The sequence below is a fragment of the Podarcis erhardii genome (genome assembly GCF_964252035.2).
Source record: "Podarcis erhardii genome assembly, chromosome: 2".
NCBI lineage: Eukaryota > Metazoa > Chordata > Lepidosauria > Squamata > Lacertidae > Podarcis > Podarcis erhardii.
The window spans coordinates 29228736-29240674 of record NC_138498.1 but is presented as its reverse complement, the minus strand read 5'-3'; the positions used below and the strand labels follow the sequence as shown (position 1 = coordinate 29240674).

General features: G+C 46.3%; 1 long non-coding RNA gene across 1 annotated transcript in view; it reads right to left on the bottom strand.

Moving 5' to 3' along the window:
• Positions 1 to 1158: 1158 nt before the first annotated feature.
• Positions 1159 to 11939, bottom strand: part of LOC309335144 — a 31769-nt gene continuing 20988 nt past the window's right edge. The window contains exons 2-4 of the long non-coding RNA XR_014153392.1: positions 5636 to 5751; positions 3234 to 3314; positions 1159 to 1336 (exon numbers count right to left, since the gene is read on the bottom strand). This is a non-coding gene — a long non-coding RNA (uncharacterized lncRNA). The remainder of the gene's footprint in view (positions 1337 to 3233; positions 3315 to 5635; positions 5752 to 11939) is intronic.

The window sequence follows — 11939 nt, the reverse complement described above, 5'->3', positions numbered from 1 at the left end:
CTTTGGCGTGCTTTTGAACTGCTAGGTTGGCAGGAGCAGGGACCGAGCAACGGGAGCTCACCCCGTCACGGGGATTCGAACCGCCGACCTTCTGATTGGCAAGTCCTAGGCTCTGTGGTCTAACCCACAGCGCTACCCGCGTCCCTATATAAACATAATAAAATATATATTAATAAATTAATATAATAATAAATTATATAACAAATTAATATAATAAAAATATATTTTATATAAACATAATAAAACATTTAACATTTTAAAAAACCCTCCCTGTACAGGACTGCCTTCAATGCCTTCTAAAGGTTGTATAGTTACTTTTCTCTTTGGCTGGGCGGGTGGGGTCACATAACTTCATTCCCTCCAACCTTTCTCTGGTGAAAATAGGAACGTTTTAAGGAAAAGCAGGACGTTCCAGGATCAAATCAGAAACTGGGTCAGCTTCTGTAAATCCAGGACTGATCCTGGAAAACAAGGACACTTGGCAAGTCTGTTGTTGTTGTTGTTGTTGTTGTTGTTGTTGTTGTTCCTCCTCCCTAGCCTTTCCCCATCAGAAAACAGCTCACACATGCAGAGGCACCTCCACCAGGAATTCTTAAACCCTCCGAAATCCTCCGCTGCTGCTGACCTCAGCAGAGCTTCTCAAGGAGAGTCTGGGGGAGAAGGAAAAAAACCCTCTAAAATTTGAGTTTGGGGGAGGGAGGGCTCACTCTCTATTGGACATCCACCTGCCAACAAGATGAATGCCTAGAGTGAAAAATATCAGCCGTGGGAATGAAATCAATTGTTGGCTGCAAGGGCCGGTCTGGACATGAATCCCAAACTCCTGCAATTGGGCTCCACCAGGCCAAACACAAATCAAGTTGTTTTCCCCAGGAACAGTGTTACAAATTAAAATTCCAAATCCACCTCTATTTCCTAAGCTGTCATGCCCCTTTATATCGCCTTTTTAAAAAAACAAAAACAACGCACGTGGGCCCATGCACAAAAACCCTATTAAGCCAGTTTAAGACAAAAGCACAGTTGTCGGGAGGAAGATTTGTAATCAGTTCACATTTATTAAGTGCTAGACCTCCTGGTGGTTCTCCCCCCCCCCCTTTCCTATCCTTTCTCTCCCTCCCCCCCCCTGCATTTTCATAAAATAGACTGAGACCCAGGGACTCTCCGAGGCCACCTTTTCTAATTAAAATAATTACAACCTCCTAGCATCACTTAGGGGCATATTTATTCACTTTAGCTCTCGGAAGCCAACGAAAAAGAATCTGGAATTTCAAGCAGGACTGGAACAGTTGCTTCTTTCCTAAGCGGGGCTGGATTTTGGCTCCCCTTCCCCACATTACTGAAAAAGAAATGAGAGAAGAAGGGTGGGGAATATTTATCAAGTTTGCCTTACAAACTATCATGGAGAGAGAACAGGGAAAAGCAGTATGAACTTTTTTTATAACATAGGTATAAGTGGGGTTGTGGCAGATCCAGTGTCAACACATAGCATCCTTGGGAAAATGTCCACTATTTGGACGCCAGCCCTGGACCCCTGTGCTGTGGGGCAAGGGGGTAGGCGTTAAAGGCTTGGAAGGTAAAGGTAAAGGGACCCCTGACCATTAGGTCCAGTCGGGACCGACTCTGAAGTTGCGGTGCTCATCTCGCTTTATTGGCCGAGGGAGCCGGCGTACAGCTTCTGGGTCATGTGGCCAGCAGGACTAAGCCTCTTCTGGCGAACCAGAGCAGCGCATGAAAACGCCGTTTACCTTCCTGCCGGAGCGGTACCTATTTATCTACTTGCACTTTGATGTGCATTCGAACTGCTAGGTTGGTAGGAGCAGGGACCAAGCAACGGGAGCTCACTCCGTCGCGGGGATTTGAACCGCCGACCTTCTGATCGGCAAGTCCTAGGCTCTGTGGTTGAACCCACAGCGCCACTAAAGGTTTGGAACTGTCCTTTAAATCCACGTCCGACCGATGCTCTCCTTGGAAAGATCACAGCTCAAGGGTAGACCATCTGCTTTGCATGCAGGTCCGACCCACCCATGAGGCGGGGTGAAGCAGCCGCCTCAGGCAGCAGAATGTGGGATTTGAACCCATGAGCCTAAGATTAAGAGTCTCTGCCACGTGAACTATCCCAGACAGCTCCATGAAGAAGGCTCTGAATCAGGGATGGGGGAACCTGTGGCATTCTAGCTGTGTTCATACTCTTAACTTTCACCAGCCCGGGCAAACTGTGGTGCAGTGCCGGATTTACATATAGCTAAACAAGCTATAGCTCTTTTGCCCCCCCCCCAAAAAAAATGTAAAGGGAAAAAAACTGGGTGTACATTTCCAAAATATAAGATAAAAAACAAATAATAATGATAATAATAAATAATTTTTATTTATACCCCGCCCTCCCTGGCCAGAGCTGGGCTCAGGGCAGCTAACACCAGTAAAATTACAATAAAAACATAATGGGGGGGGGGAGAGATCAATTTAAAATACAGGTTAAAATACAATTTAAAATGCAGCCTCATTTTAAAAGTAGCCAAAACCATAAGGGGCGGGAAACATAAGGGTCAGACTGAGTCCAAACCAAAGCTCTGTCTTGCAGGCCCTGCGGAAATAAAGTAAAACCTGCATACAGCAACATTGTTTTGTGTTGTATAGGCTCCTAAGATGTAAGGCCTTCTAGCCTGCTCCCTAAACTATCACTGGTTTGCTCATTTCTATATACAGGGTGCCTACATTTAGCATGGAATGGTTGCATGGCAACATGTGCAAACGGCTTTAGATACCTATTAAAGATAAAAGTAAAGGGACCCCTGACCATTAGGTCCAGCCGTGGCCGACTCTGGGGTTGCGGCACTCATCTCGCTTTACTGGCTGAGGGAGCCAGCGTACAGCCTCCGGGTCATGTGGCCAGCATGACTAAGCCACTTCTCGCGAACCAGAGCAGCACACAGAAATGCCGTTTACCTTCCCGCCGGAGCGGTACCTATCTACTTGCACTTTGACGTGCTTTCGAACTGCTAGGTTGGCAGGAGCAGGGACCGAGCAACGGGAGCTCACCCCGTTGCGGGGATTCGAACCGCAACCTTCAGATCGGCAAGCCCTAGGTTCTGTGGTTTAACCCACAGCGCCACCCTCGTCCCATTTTAGATACCTATTAGGGTCCATAAATTACCATATAGCATATATTCAACACACAAAAAAGCAACAATTTGTTGTTGACAAAGGACAGCTGGACATATAAAGGGCTCCATTACCTTCAGTAGCTTAGGGCCTTATCAGTCTTAAATCCGGCCCTGCAGTGGCTCCAATGGTCTGGGGCGAAGGGGACTGGTGTCCTGCAACATATGAAGGAGCCACAGGTTTAGGCTCTAAACTGACAGCAGCCACATCTCTGGATCACTGGCACATCTGAACTTAGCACACACTACTCACTAGACTGCTATAACTTGGTCCTGACTTCGGTCACGGCAGCATATTAAATAGCTATTGCCTCCACCAGGAGAGTTCAGTTGAAGAGTAGCAGAGGGGAAACCACCACAAAGTGCAAATTCCTAAAAGAAATGACTTCATGTCAGCTAATCATCGGACTGTAAGGAAAGTCTGAGCAGAATGCTTGATTCATGATCCTGTGTCCCTGAAACAAAACAAACAAACACCTGTTTGTTATTGTCAGCCTGGATAGCTCAGCTGGCTAGAGCTTGGTGCTTATAATGCCAAGGCTGCAAGTTTGATCAGTCGCATATTCCTGGATTGCAGGGGGTTGGACTAGATGACCCTTGTGGTGCCCTTCCAGCTCTACAATCCTATGATTCAAACAAATAATGTTGTATATCGAATGGATGCCCTTAGAAATGATGGTCTTTCTCCAAACTGACCCAGCTGTAATTCTGAAGGACTCCTTTTTAACCCCAGCTATGGTTTGGTTTTGTGGCTTTGGTTTGTTGTAAGTTTGTACTGCATTTATCACTCTATCCATTTAAAATGTTCAGGTTTCGGTAGAATTTAGCTGCTGAATTTGCAAAGCGATTGCACACGGCATAAGAGGTGTGTGAGCTGAAACGATCAACACAGAAAGAAACAGGTGCCGGGATTGCTCTTTTGCTCTCGGTGTGTTTTGCTATATTATTTTTCAAGGGAACCCTTCCCCCCAATTAGTTGTAATTTATTCCTGAAACAAGGTAAGAAACAGCTCAGAGATATTCATAGCTGCAGCCGACTAACTCCCAGGCATCTATTTCTGATGACTCTTTGGAAAAGAAGGGATAAAGAATTCTGCCCCCTCTTTTTTGGAGAAGAGAGAATAAGAATTCCTCCACCCTTAGAAAAAGATTATATATCAAAACGCATTGGGGATAAAAGAACAAATTCAAGCAGCTGGGTTTTTTTCTGTTTTGGATTCCCCCCCCCCAGCTGCCTTTGATCTCCCCCTGTTGTGTGTATATTTTATCATTATTAATTTTTTTATAAAAAAAAGAGTCCAGGCTTATTTTTTAAAGTCATTTTAAAAACGCAGAAACACACAGCAATCCAAAACATTTTCTGACCAGATGTCAGGGAAATGAACTGATATGTGAATAACCTTTGCAGAATTAACTGTAGAGAGAAATGGACCCCAGTTCAGAGTTAAGTGAGAACAGGGTTGAATACACACCATTCACGTAAAGCACATTTTCCTCTCCCTCCTGGGAACTTCAGTTTACTCCTCACAGAACTACAATTCCCAGCACCCATAACAAACTACCAGAGACAAATAAGGCAGAGACAAACAAGGTCAGGTCCAGGGCACCAGACCAGATGAAGGTGAGCAGACATTTGACTCTGGCTACAGGTTCAAGGGTCTAGTTCACAGAGGTAGAACATGGTGCAAAGTACAGGTGAAAAACTCTAGACCTGTTTCCCAGAAGCCCCTTCCCCCTTCCTTCTGCAGGAGCTGAGGAAAAGCTAGAACCATCTAGGATAACTAGATCAGCCTCAGCTATGCCTTCTCTTCCAGGTACAGCAGACACACAACATCCAACCTTCTAAAGATGCTAATGGGAATGAAATGGGCAAATGCCATTCCATGATTTAATTCCCTTTTACATATGTTTAGCTTCCTGTGGTGAATGTATTTTAAATTGAAATGTGACCCATTGTGAGGAACATCCATCCTGCATTCTTCTTTTTTTGTGTGTTTTAAAGCTTCCTTTCTTCTTTGAAAAGGCTTCCCACACCTCTTAATAGTCTGGAGTATCTGAAAAACAGGTGAGCTTTTGCCCTGACACATCTGACACAATGAAGGACATTTCAGAGGTATGCATAGAAAATGCTATCAAGTAAGCAGGAGGCAAACTTTTTAAAGTCACTGGGCTATATGAAGTTCGAAGTACTGCATTTAAATCACAATCCAGCAACACCAGCAATGGTAAATGCAACTCAAGGGTCACAGAAGTCAACATGTCTCATCAGCAGGCCTCAGAGGAGCCTCAATCTCCACTATTTAGGGTGCTCCTGCTTCAGTTGTAGACAATACAAACAACATCTACTAACTAAACATCTTCAGCAGATAAGGAAGAATGACTCCAGTCTTCCGATTGTCCCTAAAATGCCTGATCAAATAAAAATGCAATTTTTATTGTGGCCAGAATTTGAATGATGGGGTTCTGATAATACTCACTTTGCAGCTTCTCATTCCTCAAACAAGAGGATGTTTACTTGAGATATCTCTGTTAAGGTGTCCCTTGAGCATCGCCCTGGAGGATTCTTAAGCTCTTGAGTATTATGCATTCCTTCCTCGAAACAAAAGGGGGGGGGGGAGAAGCCCTCTGTCATTACTTCATTTTGATGTCATTGGCCATCAGGCTGTAGAAGGTAAAGCATTTAAATCTACACAAAAACCTTATTGGGGGGGGGCAGGGAGCAGGGGGCAGGGCAGAGGAGGATTAGATGATCTCATAGTGGTAGCTCCAAAAGTGGCTGAATGAATTGATTTTCTAAATCAGGGCTGGGATACCTCCAGTCCCTTTGCCAGTCTTGGGCCGGGGGCCGCAGATAGGTGGATGGGCTCCTAGCCCAACATGGAGAGGCACAGTTTTGGGGGCCCCCTGGGTCTGCACCCTTGGTGGGGGCCAACCTAGTCAACCCCCTAGATTCTGCTAGGTAGAAAATTGCTAGTCTCTGGAAAGAACTGGAGTACCCAGCACCCTTAACAAACTATAGTTCCCAGGTTTCTTTGGGAGAAGTCATGTGCTTTAAATGTATACAGTGTGGACGTGACTGAAATTTGCAAGAACCTCCAGACAGCAGTCTTCAGAGCCTTAAAAAACCCCCAAAAAGTGACCTCTCTCTGTCAAATCTAGCATCTCCTCCCTGCAAGCTGTTGTTGTTTAGTAGTTTAGTCGTGTCCGACTCTTTGTGACCCCATGGACCAGAGCATGCCAGGCACTCCTGTCTTCCACTGCCTCCCATAGTTTGGTCAAACTCATGCTGGTAGCTTCGAGAACACTGTCCAACCATCTCGTCCTCTGTCGTCTCCTTCACCTTGTGCCCTCCATCTTTCCTAACATCAGGGTCTTTTCCAGGGAGTCTTCTCTTCTCATGAGGTGGCCAAAGTATTGGAGCCTCAGTTTCACGATCTGTCCTTCCAGTGAGCACTCAGGGCTGATTTCCTTCAGAATGGATAGGTTTGATCTTCTTGCAGTCCATGGGACTCTCAAGAGTCTCCTCCAGCACCATAATTCAAAAGCATCAATTCTTCAGCGATCAGCTTTCTATATGGTCCAGCTCTCACTTCTATACATCACTACTGGGAAAACCATAGCTTTAACTATACGGACCTTTGTTGGCAAGGTGATGCTTTTCAAGATGCCGTCTAGGTTTGTCATTGCTTTTCTCCCAAGAAGCAGGCATCTTTTAATTTTGCACTCTCCTCTTTCACCCTCAATAAAAGGTTCTTTAATTCCTCCTCACTTTCTGCCATCAAGGTGGTGTCATCTGCATATCTGAGGTTGTTGACCGCTACCTCTCTCTGTCAAATCTAGCATGTCCTCGCTGCAAGCTGTTAGCACAGGCTATCATAGGATCCAGGACCACAAAAGAAAAGAAAAACCTCTCCTTGCTGCTCCCTAAACAGTTGTCCAACCTTTAATTGAAGGGCTTATAAATCAAGTGCAAGTTCCATGCTCGTGACATGGTAACAGAGAGATGGAGAGACATCTGGGAGAGACAGTCCTCTGTTATCAGAGAAATCTGGGCGCCTCCACAGGGAGCAGACCCGGCAAGACTAGGCAAGTCACGGTCTGGCTGCTAATAAAGATGGTCAGGGTAGGCAGCCTGCCCTCCTGCTCCTCCTATTCTTTCTACCACCTTTTGTGTCTGTGTCAAATGCAGGTTGCCTCTTGCTCAGGTGTGTCTCAGGAGCAACATGGAGGGAGGAGGGGAGATCGAAGAAGTGAAGGGGGAGAATCAGGCACAAATCAGCACAAGCCTCCCACCCTATAAATTGTTTCTGGAACTATGTGTTGCCTGAGACCCCCTCAGATGATGTATGGGAAGCACCTGTCATCTGGGAAGCCCAAGGAACAATTGAATGAGACCTGCTCTCTCTTTTTAGACAGGTAAAACCAGTGTTAGAGCAGAAAGCCAAGGGGGGAAAGAGAGCGGAAGTCGGTTCTTCAGGCAAATCTGTCAATGGGTGGAAAGATGACTCTCTGAGGTCAAAGGTTCCAATCTGATCTGAGGTCAATGCCCATGGGGGGGGGAATAGTGACCTGACCCCACTGGACAATGAACCAGAAGGTGGTGGTGGGGTCAGGTCGCCTCCTTGTCCCACGGTTGGAGAGGGTTCTTCTGAGGCCCAGTTCCTTCTGCTTGTCCATCTCCAACTAGTCAGCAGGGATGGAGGAGCCAGATGGCACACCCAAGGGCACCGTGTCAGATCTGAGAGGGGTAGGAGATTCACAGTAAAGTGGAAAGATCTGCTCTGCGGCATAGTCAACAGCAAAATGCAGCATATGTTCAGAACCAATGGTTGGGGGTGCCTTTTATAACACGTAGTAATGGTTGCAAGACGTGCTTCCAGATGGGGTTTTATTGTGAGATAGTTGCTCCTAACATACGTGATTTACTTCTTTTTTTACACTGTTCACATGACATTGTGGGCACCAAGCTGCCAACCCCTTATGCCGCCCCCCTTCTATTTAATCCGGATTTATCCTGTTGCTGGCGGCCCATTTGTGATACCTGAATGACCCTTTGCTGTTCAATGGAAACCAATTCTCCTAACCCACTCCTAACAACTCCTAACCCACAATAATACTATAACCAGACCTAACACGGACACTGGCACCAGAGCCTGCAATAAACCCAGATGCCAACTTTGCTGCCACATACACCCGGACAACACCATTACTGGCCCCAACAACATCACACATACCATCTCGGGACTATTTAATTGCTCATCGTCTAACATTGTGTATGCCATCAAATGCCAACAGTGTCCTTCAGCTCTCTATATTGGACAAACAGGCCAGACCTTACGCCAAAGAATAAACGGACATAAATCTGACATCAGGAATCACAAGACTGAGAAACCAGTAGGAGAACACTTCAATCTCCCAGGACATTCTATACAAGATCTCAAAGTAGCTGTTCTATTACAAAGGAATTTCAGAAATAGACTGGAAAGAGAAGCTGCTGAATTGCAACTTATCACCAAACTTAAAACCATGGAGAGACCTGGTCTGAACAAAGACATTGGATTCTTATCTCATTATACATGACAAAGTCATTTTTCACCTTCTCACCCCTTGCTTTTTCCTGTAAGACCTATTGCAGTCGTTAAGAGTCGTCAACAGGCTCATCACAGCTATCTGCCAATCACCCATTCCCACCACCCTTCTGAGTAATACCCCTCCCCACCTTCTCACTATATAGAAGGGTCTGGTTACTTCTGTTTCAGTGTATCTGAAGAAGTGTGCATGCACACGAAAGCTCATACCTGGAACTAACTTAGTTGGTCTTTAAGGTGCTACTGGAAGGAATTTTTTTATTTTGTTTTGACTATGGTAGACCAACACGGCTACCTATCTGTAACTGGAAACCAATTCTGTGCACGTCAAATGAAGGCCACTCCTTTGCCTGCCTCCCACCTAATGTTGCATCTGGGTGTGGTTTGGAGAAAAATGGTCTAGAGCAGGCACCCCCAAACTCGGCCCTCCAGATGTTTATAGGACTACAACTCCCATGATCCCTAGCTAACAGGACCAGTGGTCAGGGATTATGGGAATTGTAGTCCCAAAACATCTGGAGGGCTGAGTTTGGGGGTGCCTGGTTTAGAGGGGCAAATTGGAACCCCTGCTGAGCCACATTCAATGGCTACTAACCATGGGGGCTTTGTTCTACCTGCAGGCAGTAATAAGTCTGAATACCAGTTCCTGGAACTACAGGAGAAGAGAGTGTTGCTGTGGTTGGGTCCTGTTTTTGGGTTTTCTCACAAGCATCTGGTGAACAGGATGCTGGACTAGATATGCCACTGACCTGATCCAGCAGGCTCTTCTTAAATTTGGTGATTCCCCATCCCTGCTGTGTGATATGATGCCCACATCTGGAAGCCCAAGATCTAGATCCTTAAGCATGGGGTTTTGCGCATTTGACATGCGTACATTGAACATTGTTTATAAACATAGCCATTCAGCATATAGAACTTGACCCCGAGATATAGGTGCTCCTGTTATTATAATCACCTAGGTCTGTAACCACCAGTGTGGTGTAGTGGTTAAGAGCGGAAGTCTTGTAATCTGGTGAACCAGGTTCGCGTCTCCGCTCCTCCACATGCAGCTGCTTGGGCTAGTCACACTTCTCTGAAGTCTCTCAGCCTCACTCACCTCACAGAGTGTTTGTTGTGGGGGAGGAAGGGAAAGGAGAATGTTAGCCGCTTTGAGACTCCTTTGGGTAGTGATAAAGCGGGATATCAAATCCAAACTCTTCTTCTTCTTCTTCTTCATGGCAGGTGAGAGTGGGGCAGCAGGGAGTAGGGCACCGAACAAACTACAACCCTCCCCAGCCTCTGTAAGAAGTCCCATCGAATAACTGCTTGATTCAGCCTCCTCTCTTTCTAAAATTCAATGGTACAGAAATGCAGGAGGTTTCCAGCCAGGGCTGTGTATATTCTATTCAGCAAGCCAGAATTAGTTTTTGATCGAAGTATTGGCATAATGAGAATTTTATTTATTTTGAAGCATGTTTCTGGCCCCCGTGGTCACTTTGCGAGTGTGTTGAATCGAGTGAAGTCTCAGGAACTGAAGCTGGCTGGACAGTGCTTCTCCCAAAGGCCACGGGGTGAGGCTTCCGTCTAGCCTAGTGCTTGCACAACTTCCTGCCCAGTGGCTGTCCTTTCCCTGCTGTCTACCTAGCCCTGATATACATGTGTTTCCTCCCTCCCTCCCTAAGGAAAGCATCTCTTCCTGCACTGCCAGCTACAAGCTGCCTTGAAGGCCTACTTATTCAGGCAAAAGTACATGTGACACACAATTGTAGGTGACCCACTTTCCCCCTGTTTGACAAACTGCAGTCAAACCCCTTCATGGTGCGAACAGTATCTCCTCAGACTCATCCAAGAATTCTGGCTCCCCCGTCACAAACTGAGCCTGATCCATGGCTTGGTGCTATGCGGGGGGGACTCCAAGTCATGTGCTGGCCATACAGTCAGGTCATGATTCTGCGGATCTTGTGTTTATGCAGCCCCACCTGCAAAACGACTCATTTGGGGAGTTTCTGCTGAGCAGTGGCAGCACAGTAAGGCAGGTGGTATGGGGCCTTGTGGGTGGTATGGGGGCTTGTGGGTGACACAAGAGCTTCAGGGCCCCAGAGCCACTGTCCATCTCACTGTCCATCTTCCAAACAAAGCTCAACAACTTTAACCCATCTTTGCACCCCAGGCACCAATGGGGGTTGCTATGCCGGTGCTGCTGTGTACCAGTGCAAAGGATGCCACCAGCAGTAACTTCCACCCACTGTTTGGGGTGCTCCTTGACAGCAGCACCCCAACACCGGCTTCCGCAGTGGATCTGGGGAGGACTGGGCAGAGAGACACCTCTGTCTCATCCAGACCCCTTTCTGCACTGCTGACCAGGTGTTTGGATTGCTTTGTTAAACCTTAAGGTGCTGCAGAACTCCTTGCTGTTCTTACTAGGAAGTAAATTCCAATGAACTCAATGGGAATTCCAAATAGACATGCATAATACAGTGGTACCTCGAGTTACATACGCTTCAGGTTACATATGCTTCAGGTTACATACACTTCAGGTTACAGACTCCGCTAACCCAGAAATAGTACCTCAGGTTAAGAACTTTGCTTCAGGATAAGAACAGAAATTGCACAGCGGCAGTGGGAGGCCCCATTAGCTAAAGTGGTGCTGCAGGTTAAGAACAGTTTCAGGTTAAGAACGGACCTCTGGAACAAATTAAGTACGTAACCCAAGGTACCACTGTATTGGGCTTTTGGAATACCGAGCCCGAAATCCGCAACACATTGGCCTGACTGCAAACCCTGTTGCACTCAGTGGAACATAACTTCTTCTGAGTAAGGATACATAGGACCAGGCTTCCTCCAAACCAGGCCATCCTGGACCAATAACAGCAGGCCGACAAAAACGCACTAGGTGTGGGGAGAGTAATCTTCCAGTCATAGTGAGAAATAAAGCATGTAAGAAGTTTCTTCTATCGCTTTTCTTTTGCGATGTCCACATAGTGAGTGAGTTAGGTAGAATATCCTGGGATTTTAGTTTGTTAACTTAAAGGCTCTTATTGGAGGAGTTTGCTTGGCATTTTTGAATTCGGCTTCAAGGCAGGAAGAGATGGTTTCACAAGGATATGGTTTTGCAGGAAAAGGGTGTGCTCTGGCCAGAAGGAATGTATCTTGGAAGAAAGCAGGCATGGTGTCAGGCTCAGTTCTGTTTACCAGAAGCCAGAGAAAGAGAGAG